The following is a 13,028-nucleotide window of genomic DNA, read 5'->3' on the forward strand; positions in this document are numbered from 1 at the left end:
TCAGTGCAGACAAGAATTCAATCAAACATACTACAATGAGATTGTTGCTGTTCCAAACAATTGCCTCTGGAATACCCTTACCCCCGCAGCCAGTCCTGACCCGTTGAAAAACGTGACTGGATGCTGTTAATTATTATTCAGAATATTACGGCAAAATAATGGAGGTAATTGATGCATTAGATAGCACAGACAGTTCCGCTGTTGCAGCTGTAAAATCATTGCCTTCTGAACAGCTATTGGAAGATATTCTGTTCATTGATTCTAATTTTAAAATCGTGTCCAAAAGCATCACCCTGTTAGAATCGTCTAAAATACAACTCTCACAAGCCCTTAATATAGTGGATAAAGTATCACAAATCGTTATCCAAAATATCACTAATTTCAGAAAAAGTGAAATGTAAGTTGAGAAACATTATTGCTAAAAATTCTGTCTATTCACAACATCGTACTATAAATTATGTACTATCACGTCACGACAAGACGTGTGAAGTGGTGTGCTAAAAAAGTAATGACTTCCCGTTCTTCAAATATGCACGTATTACATCGTGTGATGCTGAACGTACATTTTCCCAAAATAAAAACTGTTTAAGTTACCATAGGAGGAGGTTACTTTCCAGTCACTCAAAATGTATGTAACTCTTCACTGCAATGCACATATTCGAGGATGATGTGAGTATATTACATTACATTTTAAGAGTTAATATATCTCACTACAAAATAATTGTGTATTTACATTTTTAGACATTTGCTACTTCAATGATCATTCATTACATTTCTTGAATGCAGGATACAGGTTTTATTGTAACCGCAGTATACTGCTCAGTATTTACATCAGAGGCATACTCGACCCGTTGCACGTCCCCTTCTCATACAGTCTATACCGCGAGCGTAGTAAACCTTACGATTCTCGTGGCAATTCCACGAAGTCTAGTCCATGGGTGGGCAACTCGCGCTCTCAAATTGTGAACAAACTCAGTCAGGCAGAACGAACTCTGTGCTAGCTGCAGTGTACGAGGGCCTTGCAACACGAGTGGTTGTTGGTTCGCTTGCGTCTACAGTGATTGGCTGCTTGTAACTGCAGCGGCTGCCTCGGTGTGTGCTTTTTTGTGCCAAGGTTTTTAGCGCCTTGGGAGTACTAGTTGCCCAGCCATGGCCATGAGCGTCACTTGTTTTTTTTATTTTGTTCCAACAACCGACGATAATAATATACATCTCTGTTTGACAGAAATGAATGTTTTGTTAACAAATGTCTTTCAATTTACTGGGAACCATAGTATTACTGAGATTTTAACCACACACAACACACTTGGGAATTGGGCATGTTTTGTCAACACACCATTTTAATTTCAATTAATTTTCGCGTCACACCTTTCATCTTGTGAAGGCACATCAGTGTGCCACGGCACACCGGTTGCGGAACACTGCAGTAGAGGGTGATATGGTGAAGATTTTTCACCTAGGAACCCATGACCGGAAATGAGAATTGTAGTATATACAGCCATGGAAACTAAATTAAGTAGCTTACAGGAGGAGAGTGCGAAGGTAGGACTGACGGTAAATTGTAAGAAAACAAAAGAGGTAAGAATAAATAGCAATATAAATACCACAAGGAAGTTCCAAATAAATGGACAATGTATTGAGATAGTAAGAGAGTTTCAATATTTGGGTAGTTTGATGAAAACAGATGGTGGTGCTAATGCCCTGTTAGGAAAGCAAATGCAGCGTTCTACAGCTATACTCGATATGGAAGCCCCACGATATTTCCTTACGAACGAAAATCAGAATATTTCAGAGTAATGTGAAAGCAGTTCTTCTATATGGTTGTGAAACATGGAAGATAACTGAAGAGATCTCTAGAAGTCTCCAAGTTTTTATGAATCGCTGCCTTAGAAGGATCCTAAATATTTGGTGGCCAAATACAATTTCAAACAAAGAGTTATGGGACAGAACACATGAAGAGCAAATCAATATACAGCTAAAACGAAGGAAATGGAGATGGATTGGCCAAACTCTTCGGAAAGAAAATTCTATTGAGAAACAAGCTTTAAGATGGAACCCCCAAGGCAGTAGAAAGAGAGGAAGACCAAAGGTTACCTGGAAAAGAACAGTGGAAGAAAAAATACGGAAGGCAGGGACATCATGGTCCAAATTTCCAATATCGCTCAGAACAGAAGACGATGGCGAAAGTTTGTTGAGGCCCTTTGCTCCAGTGGGAGATACAGGAAATGATGATGATGATGATGATGATGATGATGATGATGATGATGATGATGTTGATGAGTATCTACAGCACTATGAGATGTTGCTTTTCCTATTCTGGTGATGATGAACTTTCTACGTTTTCAGTAGGCTAAATGAAACATCAGAGTAGTTTTAAGAGCTTTATTGACTTCTACAATAGCAATAAATGTTCAAAGTAACGACCATAAACTTCATTACATGAGAGTGCAACGGCGAACCATGTTTTGACTTACTCTCTGGAAGATCCCACGCTTCCCTCTTAAGGGATTATGTACAGCTTACAGCAGTAAAATGTTTGGAAATATTCAACATTTTTTCCTCCATTACTCTATCTTGTACAATAATGAAAATTGGTATGTGTAAAACGTTGTCCTTCTGCTATATGAAAAAATGTTTTTACGATTTAAAAATATATATATATTTTTTTTTTCAAAATTCAAAACGGTGGCAGTTCACTGTGCAGTGATGAAGCTTTTCCCTCATAACTCATAAACTTGTTAATTTTTTCAAGTTCTCTCTCTTTTATTTTATTGCTGAAACTCATGTTTACAATTTCATGCTCTTTCAACTACATTCCTTAAAAAATAATATTTTTTTTTATTTTGTGTTTGAATAAAATACTGATATTTGACCATTTTTAAAACGAATTTATTTTTTATCAGACAAAATATCAAAGATAGAGAAGTGATTTTACATCATATTGTGGACATGATATGCATAAATACACACAAAAAAATTCATTACAGAATGTTGGACAGTTTTTGAGTTATGAAGGAAACGCTTCATCACTGCACAGTGAACTGCCACCATTTTGAATTTTGGAAAAAAATATATATTTTTTTTTTTTAAATCGTGAAAATATATTTATCATATACCAGAAGGACAGTGTTTTACTTACTTACTGGCTTTTAAAGAACCCGGAGGTTCATTGCCGCCCTCACATAAGCCCGCCATTGGTCCCTATCCTGAGCAAGATTAATCCATTCTCTATCATCATATCCCACCTCCCTCAAATCCATTTTAATATTATAGGACAGTGTTTTACACATACTAATTTTCATTATTGTACGAGATACAGTAATGGAGGAAAAAAATGTTGACTATTTCCAAAACTTTACTGCTGTAAGCTGTACCTAACCCCTTAAGGTATAGAACGTTGTAAAGTTGCGCTTAGTAAACTCATTTACTGTTTCTACCGGTGTTACAATAGTCTTCACGTACACCCATAGAAAAACGTCAGGAGTGCTGAGATCAGGATAGCGCGCAGGCCAAGAGACTGGGCAGCCCCTTCCAATTACTCTCTGCCTGAAGAATATCTGTGAGATATATGCTTGACAGGCGATCGAAGTGCTCCTACCACATAGCCTACGAGCGTGCAATTGCAAGGGAACGTCACTTTGAACATTTATTGTAAATGTGAAAGCCAATAAAGTTCTTCAAACTACTCTGATGTTTTATTTAGCCTACTGAATGCATATAAAGTTCGCCATCCCAAGAACAGGAAAAGTAACATCTCACAGTGCTCTAGACATTACGATTCCAATTTTCAGTCATGGGTTCCTTGGTTAAAAATCTTCATCATATCACCCTATACATCCCCCAAATTTTGATAAATTCGTTCAGTTACACTCTGTATGAGATAAAGTTTGACCATTTGAGGTTCATTGTGAGCTTAAGAGTGATTATTCCACATGGGCACATGCCATTTGTACACATCTTCCCACCTCTTTAAATAAACACTTTTTTAATGTTCCTCATCATTATAATTTTGCCTTAGATAGGACACTTAAAACACGAATTACTTCAAATTTATCACTTACAGGGTTGTTTCCGATCTCTGATAACGAATTTGAATGACGTCATGTGCGTCAGGAATCACACCGACAGCTGAATTGAGGCGAGAGGTGACAGACCAATAGTGAGTGATTTCATAATCAGAGTGCACGGTGTATCACAGTAGCAATGCCCAAGAAAATCGAGCCTTTTTGGGAGGGGTACATAACAGCTCTTTCCGATGCCAAGTACAGAAAATCATAGGAGCCTGCAAAAAAAACGTGGTTTCGTTATTTCCAAGAAAGGCATCTTGTGTGCAGATTGGCAAAGCTCGGATGGGATTAATTCCAAAGTGGAAAAAGGAAGCAAATCCACCCCCCCCCCCGTCACAAGTCGCCGCACCCCACGAGATGATACAAATTAATTCCATTCCAGCTTTACCAATCTTATTAAGTACACAGAAGATGCCTTTCTTGGAAATAATGAAACATCATTTATTGCATGCTTCTTTTATTTTCACTTAACTGTACTTGGCATTGGAAAGGGTTGTTATGTACCCCTCCCAAAAAAGCTCGATTTTCTTGAGAATTTCTGCTGTGAGTCGCCGTGCACTCTGACTATGAGATCACTCACTGCTGGTCTGTCACCTCGCGCCACAGTTCAGCTGTCGTGTGACTCCTGACGCACTTGATGTCATTCAAATTCGTTATCAGAGATCGGAAACAATCCTGTATTACTTAGACCACACAACAGAAACCAAAGGCACATTTTCAACCGAACTGAATATCCGGATTTCTGCTTTCTCACTGTTGACTATCGATTAGTGAGCAAGTGATAATGATCAAGATTATTTGCATAACAGAGAAAGTTGTCGAACTTGCATGTCTTTTTTGCGCACTCAACAATCAAAACATTTCATGAAGCAGAAGTGGTGTGTGGTGGTTTAATGACTCAGTGGTACAACAGAAAAAAATTGGTACCCTGTGGTGTACCTTCAAAATTTTATTTGGTAGCTCAGTTTTTCATTTTGAAATTTTAAGCTAAGTTTGTAGAAAAGTAAAATATACTAGAATATTTTATAAAAGTATCTTAAAATCCTTTCTCAGTGGATTTCTTATAAATACAACAAAACCTGCTTCAGATGGTAGGTATACATGCAGATATCAGCATTCACATTTTTTGCACTGTATATCCTACAAAAAATCCTTATTAATAATAATGTTTGTTTGGAAAAAAAAAGTTAAAGTTTAACTCCATAAGTCAGGAACACAACTGTAAATTTGTAACTGTACATTTTATAAAGTCCTAAATAGAAGGTAAACATGATTTTATATTGTAAGCAAGTAGATCAAGGATAAAATGAAGCAACCAAAAAACGAGAGAAATAACTTGTGTGAAAAAAGAACCTGTTTTGACGATATAATTTTAAACATTGTTTATTATTAACGGAAAAATAAATAATAAACATAACAGACAATTCTGTTAACTTAAAAATTAATATCATCATATAGTTTTAAACGTTGTGTTAAAAAGCTTTAATCGACGGATATTGTTTTAAATAATTTTGAACACCCTGTTAGCGACTATACTTAATTTTGAAAATCTTTATTTGCACATTTGTTTTCAAATATGGGACAAAGCCTTCGTGAATATTTAAACAGCAAAACATGTTCTACGCATTGGACCAAGCTAGAATTTTCCAGTTTTCAAATTATAGGTTTCAATATATAGATAACATTACAACTCAGCAGTTAATATGTCATGGGCATGAAAAAAAGAGTGGAAGAGAGGAAGCTACTGAAATATATTTCGGAAAGAGAACTTGATGGTAGAAGAGACGAAGAAAAAACATTTGGAAGAAGAGAACCAACAAGGCTGAAGGAGAAAAAGAATCTGTTACAAAGACAGAATTAATTCGAAGTCTAGAATTTCAAGATCTTATGAACACTCAGAGTAAAAATTATTATTATTATTATTATTATTATTATTATTATTATTATTATTATTATTATTATTATTATTGTCTGGAATTCTATTACTTCTACTGGTTCGGTTAAATTGGAAATCATTGGACGAAAATTTATGTCTCTATGTGCTTTTAGGTTTTTACCAAAGTCATTTGTTTTCAATTATGAGGGTACTTGTAAATATTTTACCTTTTCTAGCCTTTATGCTAGACGTCTTTAACTTGACTACATATTCTTTTGTAAGGCCGTAAAGGTGATATTGATTGTGAATCCTTCATAAGCAATATCTACCTTCGAGTCCTTCGAATGGTTTAAGATTTCAAAAAAATGTTTATACCTATAAACCGAAATCTCTTTCTCCAGTTGTCAGATGCATTAAAGCTGCCAGTTTACATTGTATTAATTCGGATCCGTTTAACGTATAGTTTCTTGTTTGGTTATTGTTATATTAAGTATACACATCAAAATCACATTCTTTTCAATTTCATTCGTTTGTGTTGTTGTTGAGCTATTCTGTAACATGTACGTATTTTGCAGTTACCTATTCATTTTGTAATTTATTATTGTCTATTTGTATTTGTCTCTAATTTTAATAATTATTTTTATGCACTGTTGTTATAATTCCTTGTTAACTTTTATTTTGTGCTGAACTGTTATTGGCGCCAGCCTGTTGTACAGTACAATAAATATTAGTAAATAAATAAATAAACTATTATCATTATAATCGTCATTATTATCATTATCATCAATATTATTATCACCATTATCAATGTTATAATTATCACCTCTATTGTTATTATCATTATTACTATTATCATTATCACTATCATTATTTTTCACTATCATCATTGTTATTATCATTATCATCAGCATTGCTATTATCATAATTATCTTTACCATCATTATTAATCATTACATTATTAAGTTCTTTTCTTCGCTCTCCCTCTTTTTTCCTTTTTTATTATCTTCATATTTTACTTAATCATTCGTATCTGTATGCTATATAGTACTTTTTATGTCTTGTAACCCTTATGTATTCTCGTAGGCCTATTAGTATATTCTATCTCAAGTGAATTCGTTATCATCTAATTTTTTTCTATTCTCATGAAGTATTCCATTCGTCTCTTATTGGTATAATATATGTAATCATCGAATTTATCTCGAGCAGTTTATGTCTTACAAATTTATATATTCCTCTTACTGTATATTATGTAACTGATCTTGATCATATGTAATTTTCTATTCTATTTTATGTAATCTCTAATGTATCTCCTTTTGTGTTGTTTTGTATTTTATTTATATATTTCACGTATATTATTCAAACCTGTAGAGTGGAAGAGAAGGCCTTATGGCCTTAACTCTGCCAGGCAAAATAAAACTACTACTACTACTAATATCATAATTATCATTACCATCATTGTCACCACTGTTATTATCGCCATTATCATTATTATCATTATCTACATTATTATTACAGTTATCACCATTGTCATTATCATTGTTATCACCACTGTTATTATTACTATTATTATCAACATTATTATGATTATCACATTATAATTATAATCCCCATTTTTATTATCATTATTATTACCTTTATCATTATTATCACCATAATTATCATCATGCTATCATTGTTATTATTATAATCACCATTGTTGTTAGTATAATTACCATTATCATCATCGATATTATTATCATCATTATCATCATCATTGTTAATATCTATATTTTTATCATTATCATTATTATTATCATCATTATTACTATTGTGATCAACTTCACTGTTATTATTATTATTATCATCACTGTTATTATCATTATAATCACTATTCTTATTATTTTCATTATCATCATTATTATTATCATTATTTACATAATTGTTACTCTACAAGGATGAATTAGGTTAAAAAGATAGATTTTTAGGGTGCTATTCATAGATATTTCGCAGCACGCGCTACGAGCGTACTAAGCTAGCCCCGGCTATCGACTAGTTGCTTGTACAGAATTCAAATCATATCCTATCGCTAACACTGGTTTATGAATACGAAAAACGCTGATCATCCACCGAAAACCCGCGCTAAAAATGTCTATGAATACGGCCTTTAATGAAAAGACCTACCTAATTTAATACAGAGCAATATATCGGTCAGTGATGTAAAATAAGACCATGTGTAGAAGAAAAGAAATCAAACAACATTACTATGGAGAATATCTTCCTATACTTTTTACATCATCATCATCATCATCTGAAACGAAAATTTTGTGCAAAACTGCCTTTATAAATAAGCACACAAACTATCGAAACGACTGATAGAATACGTCAACCGTGCTCTCTAGTTGTTCAAGGAAAATCTCCAAATGTTATGTTGTATTTGGTGTCATGTATTATTGTATTAGAATATTATTCCACACAGAACCTCATTATATATGCCTTGGTCAAATTTCAAACAGATTATTGTAAAAAATGTTTACATTAAGTAAGAATCTTGAAGTTATCTTCCAAATGTCGATTTTGAAGATCAAATTTGTGTTCTTTTCCATATGAATTTTAATTTATTTTATACAATAAAGAGACACTGCATAATTTTGGTATTTTTTAGGAACAACTAAGTAAAACATTTTCAAACAAGAATATTAAGTCATATTTTATATTAGAAAGGATTCTGGTCTCAAAGAATCTATAAACACAAAGATTCTTGATTTAGACTTCTATAATCACTGGAACTGGAAAACACACGTAGAATATATTACTCCTAAATTGAGCTCTTCCTATTGTGCATAAAGTCCTTATCTTCTATTGGCAATATAAACACACTTAAAATATCATACTTTGCATAATTTCATTCTAGAGCAACTCATCTGAAGTTAAACATATTTTTGCTTTACAAAAGAAAACTATAAGGATAAGGCCTATGTGTGCATAAAAGGACATTATGTAAAAATATTTTCCAAAATTTAAAAACATTGACCTTACCTTGCGAGTACATTCTTTCCCTCATGATGTTTTATATTAAAATCCAAGATACATTGAGTGCTAATTAGAACATATTACTTTTAATGCCAGAGACAAATCAGATCTCCATCTACCCTCTGTTTTCTAAGCCGTTATAAAAAAATGTGTACACTATTCATGTATTGCGGTCTTCAATGCATTGCCTAATTGTCTTGAAGCTTTAAAGGACCAAGAAAGAAAGGTTCAGTTCATAAATAACCAAATTTCAGCACACTCATGCCTTGTAATCAACTGGAGAATTATAGGCCTATACGTATGCTTGTAAACTGAATTACACTGCTTGCTATGTATTGTATATTTGTGTAGACTCACCAGCGTAGCTCATTCGTTTACCTGCTGATCCGGAGCTGCGCTCGGGCCTGGGTTCGATTTCCTCTTGAGTTTTTTTTTTTTAGAGATTTCCCCAACAATAAGGCAAATGTCATGTAATCTATGACGAATTCTTGGGTTCACCCCATCTCGCAAAAAATAATTTGTTTAGTTCTAGGCTTCTTTCACATCTTAATGCTTCAATAGTGATATAAGATCTATGGAATACAGTAAATTATATTTTATTTTAGGCCTATATTTGGGTCTGGTGGACTGTAAGAAAAGGGCTTATGGTCTTAAATCCGCCAGTATAAATGAGATGAAATGAATAGAAAAATGCAAACAGAAATTTGAATTGTGTTCATAGGAACCCGTTACATTTAGAGTACGGTACTGTAATTCTTTCCTACCTTGGACTCGCGTTACGGAATGCGCGCTGGTTCGAATCCCCATGGGGGAAGAAATTTTCTCATGAAATTTCGGCCAGTGTATGGGACTGGTGCCCACCCAGCATCGTGATGCACTTGGAAAGCTACGATAGGTAGCGAATCCGGTTGCGAATACCAGCTATAACGGCTGGGGGGATCATCGTGCTAACCAGACGATACCTCCATTCTGGTTGGATGATCGTCCATCTCTGCTTCGGCATGTGGACGTGAGGCCAGCAGCCGGCTGGTCGGTCTTGGCCCTTCATGGGCTATAGCGCCATGGATTTACTTTACTTTACTGTAATTCTTTACTCATAAATTTCTTGTAAATATTTTTTGTATTCCTTCAAATCCTTTGTGTTTTATAACTTCTGGGGTTTCTAATAATATATATTCAGTTATAAATGACGAGTTTATCAACACCTAGACTACTATTAATATTCGTAAATAGCAATGCAATATTACAAGCGATTACAATATATGATGGAGAAGAATGGAGCGTGTGAAATGGACAGACAAAATAAAAAATGAAGCTGTGTTGAAAAGAGTGGGCGAAGAAAGTATAATGCTGAAACTGATCAGGAAGAGAAAAAGGAATTGGTTAGGTCACTGGTTGAGAAGAAACTGCCTACTGAAGGATGCACTGGAAGGAATGGTGAGCGGGAGAAGACAGATGAAAGACGACATTAAGATATATGGATCATATGCGGAAGGGAGAAAATAAATATTGGAGAATGCTGGATTTGCAGTGAAAGACCTGCCCTGAGGAAGAATACTTATGAATGTATAATATATGTATGTAAATATATAAACTACGACATGGAAATCTGTCTACAATTAAATACATGCACCTACTTAAGTAGTAAAATTTAAAAAAATTAAGTCAAATTTTGTTACTTTATGGGTTTAAAAATGTATTTTGAGTGCACTGCTGGAAATGAAAGTTTAGCTTTTCTATAACACGCGACACTGAATCTTCCAACTTGAATTTTTCTAAGTTCTCCGGTGCGGAAATGTGTGGCAGATTACGTTAGGTGCGGTTAGTTTAGGCTTTTGATATGACTTGTATATATGAATCTGTGACAGGTTAGGTTAGGTTAGGTTAGATTAGGTTAGGTTAGGTTAGGTTAGGTTTTTGGTATGCCTGGGATATATGAATCTGTGACAGGTTTGGTTAGGTGAGTTCAGGCTTTTTGTATGCCTTGCATTGTAAGTCATGTAAAATGTGCGTTTCGCGTTATATTTTGAAGTGTTTTACCTCTTCATTTCACGTGTTCAATAATCACTTTTAGGTTATCTACACCGATCAAATCTTTCCAATTTTTACCTATTTTCTAATATGTTTTCAAGTCAACTGCTGTCCTATACGAATTCTTCACATACTCTGAAAATTATGCCACTTTTTTCATAAAAGAAACGTTCAGTGTCGTGTGCTATAGAAAACCCGAAAGTTTTGTCTCTTACATTATTTCAAAGTCTTATGTTTTGTGAATTATTTCTTTAAAGAATGAATTGCATAGTCATTGCTAATTGTGTTGTTCCGAAACGCGTAAAAATTACGCATAATACGATAATATGAGTCATAATATTAATGACTGCAATTTTTTTAATGTTATTCGATAGCTTATGCTACTCACAGATATGTAAACACAACAATATTTTTAAAAGAGTACATCCCCTGAAATAATTGTTTTTCTATTATACAATACATATAAATACGAAAACTATAAAACGCCATTTTATCAGCAACATTATACATGAATTTTACTTACGTCATCGTCAGTTGTATACAAGCGACGATTTGCGATGTTACGTGGGACGTTTCTGAATGTTTACAAGCGAGCAGTCAACAGCGGCTACTGGTGAACCCTGCAAACTGCAGCTTTACTTAAGAACAGACATTGTGCCACATGCCAGCCGCCCTCCTCTGGCTGCTGGTGGTGGCAGCTTCTACTTACGACCGGCAGGGCCCGCTTTCTTTGGTTTTCGACGCGTCCAAAGTCCATCTTCCAGAGTTTTGGACTTGTTTGTCCTTGGGATTATCAAGTAATGACTTCTGTGGCATTTTATCAGTATAAATTAAACATATCATTAGTTCAGCTACGGGCATCAAGAGCATAAGTGACATTTGACTTTAAAAAAATAGGCAAATTAAAGCAATGATTAAGAGTTGGTTTGAAGCAGTGAGAGTTTTATAGGCTATCGTGCTTCAGTCCCATAGTAACGGATCCTCGTGCTCGCAAAGCGGTAATTCATGTAACTTATGCTTTCATCTGAATGGAGCTCACGTGTTTGGCTCCAGTTAGCTATTAGAATGCCTTATGTATGCTTCACTTATCTTATGTAGATGTTATTTGTTTCATTTAACGCATATTATGAATTTAAGCCGTCCATCAGAATCTAAAAGTTGATAACATCCACTGTGATACCTTATTCGCTCCGGAACGCCCATCTCAATAGTATTAAATATGATATATTTAAAGAGTATTTTCTCTGATAATTATGGAGACTAAGAATACTAATTCTTACAATCCTACCATATAATCCAACGTATAAATTCGTTCATTTGTTATAGACAGCTTTCATATGTTATTAAACAATAAGACTGTAAGAAGGACTTTTTTGTGTGGCACTAATGTCTCAAGTGTTGGTACCACTTACAAAATCGTTCGACTGTTGTTGACAGCAAAGTTTTGTCTATAATGGATTATTGACTTCAGCGTCATCATAATACGGATGCAGATGCAATCAGATTTTTTCCGGTTCCTAATTCTAACAATATGTGGATTCAAAATCTCTTTATCAGCACGGAGATTCACAATCTCACCGAAAAAGAGGAAGATCTGCATGCTGAGTTGTCGTGTGACACTGCTTGGAAAAACGTTTTAAGTGAGTGTCAACTTTTTTTTTTTTTTGACTGAAAGTTCATGCAGATCATAAAGAATTCTCTGAACGAGTTTTGAAAATGCCGTTTCCCACTAATAATAATAATAATAATAATAATAATAATAATAATAATAATAATAATAATAGAGAAGGTGGAAATATGGGCTAGGAGTGGTAATATGGGCTACCTCGTTTTTTACTATATATGGCGTTGTTACCTAGCGAAAAAGCTCTAAAAGTACATCTCGTGTCCATCAGTCTGCGTGCACAAAGACACAAACCAGTTGTCTCTGTGGTGTCGATGTGGTGTGTCCTTTGTGTTTTTCATCAATTTAAAAGTTTTTGCTGGCATGTAGTTTCAATTTTATTGAAAGAAATATATTTCGTGTTTAGAAATCAAGCTTGATG

General features: G+C 34.3%; 1 protein-coding gene across 2 annotated transcripts in view; it reads right to left on the reverse strand.

Annotated features, from left to right (window-relative positions):
* The window catches only part of LOC138694319 (mitochondrial basic amino acids transporter), a 59,604-nt gene extending 47,921 nt beyond the window's left edge, over window positions 1-11,683 (reverse strand). The window contains exon 1 of one of the 2 annotated variants that reach the window (XM_069817922.1): window positions 11,507-11,683. The gene's annotated coding sequence lies outside the window, so the exon portion shown is untranslated. The remainder of the gene's footprint in view (window positions 1-11,506) is intronic. The other variant, XM_069817925.1, reaches the window with a different exon arrangement.
* Window positions 11,684-13,028: the final 1,345 nt, after the last annotated feature.

Source organism: Periplaneta americana, chromosome 2, assembly GCF_040183065.1.
Source record: "Periplaneta americana isolate PAMFEO1 chromosome 2, P.americana_PAMFEO1_priV1, whole genome shotgun sequence".
Taxonomy (NCBI): Eukaryota; Metazoa; Arthropoda; class Insecta; order Blattodea; family Blattidae; genus Periplaneta; species Periplaneta americana.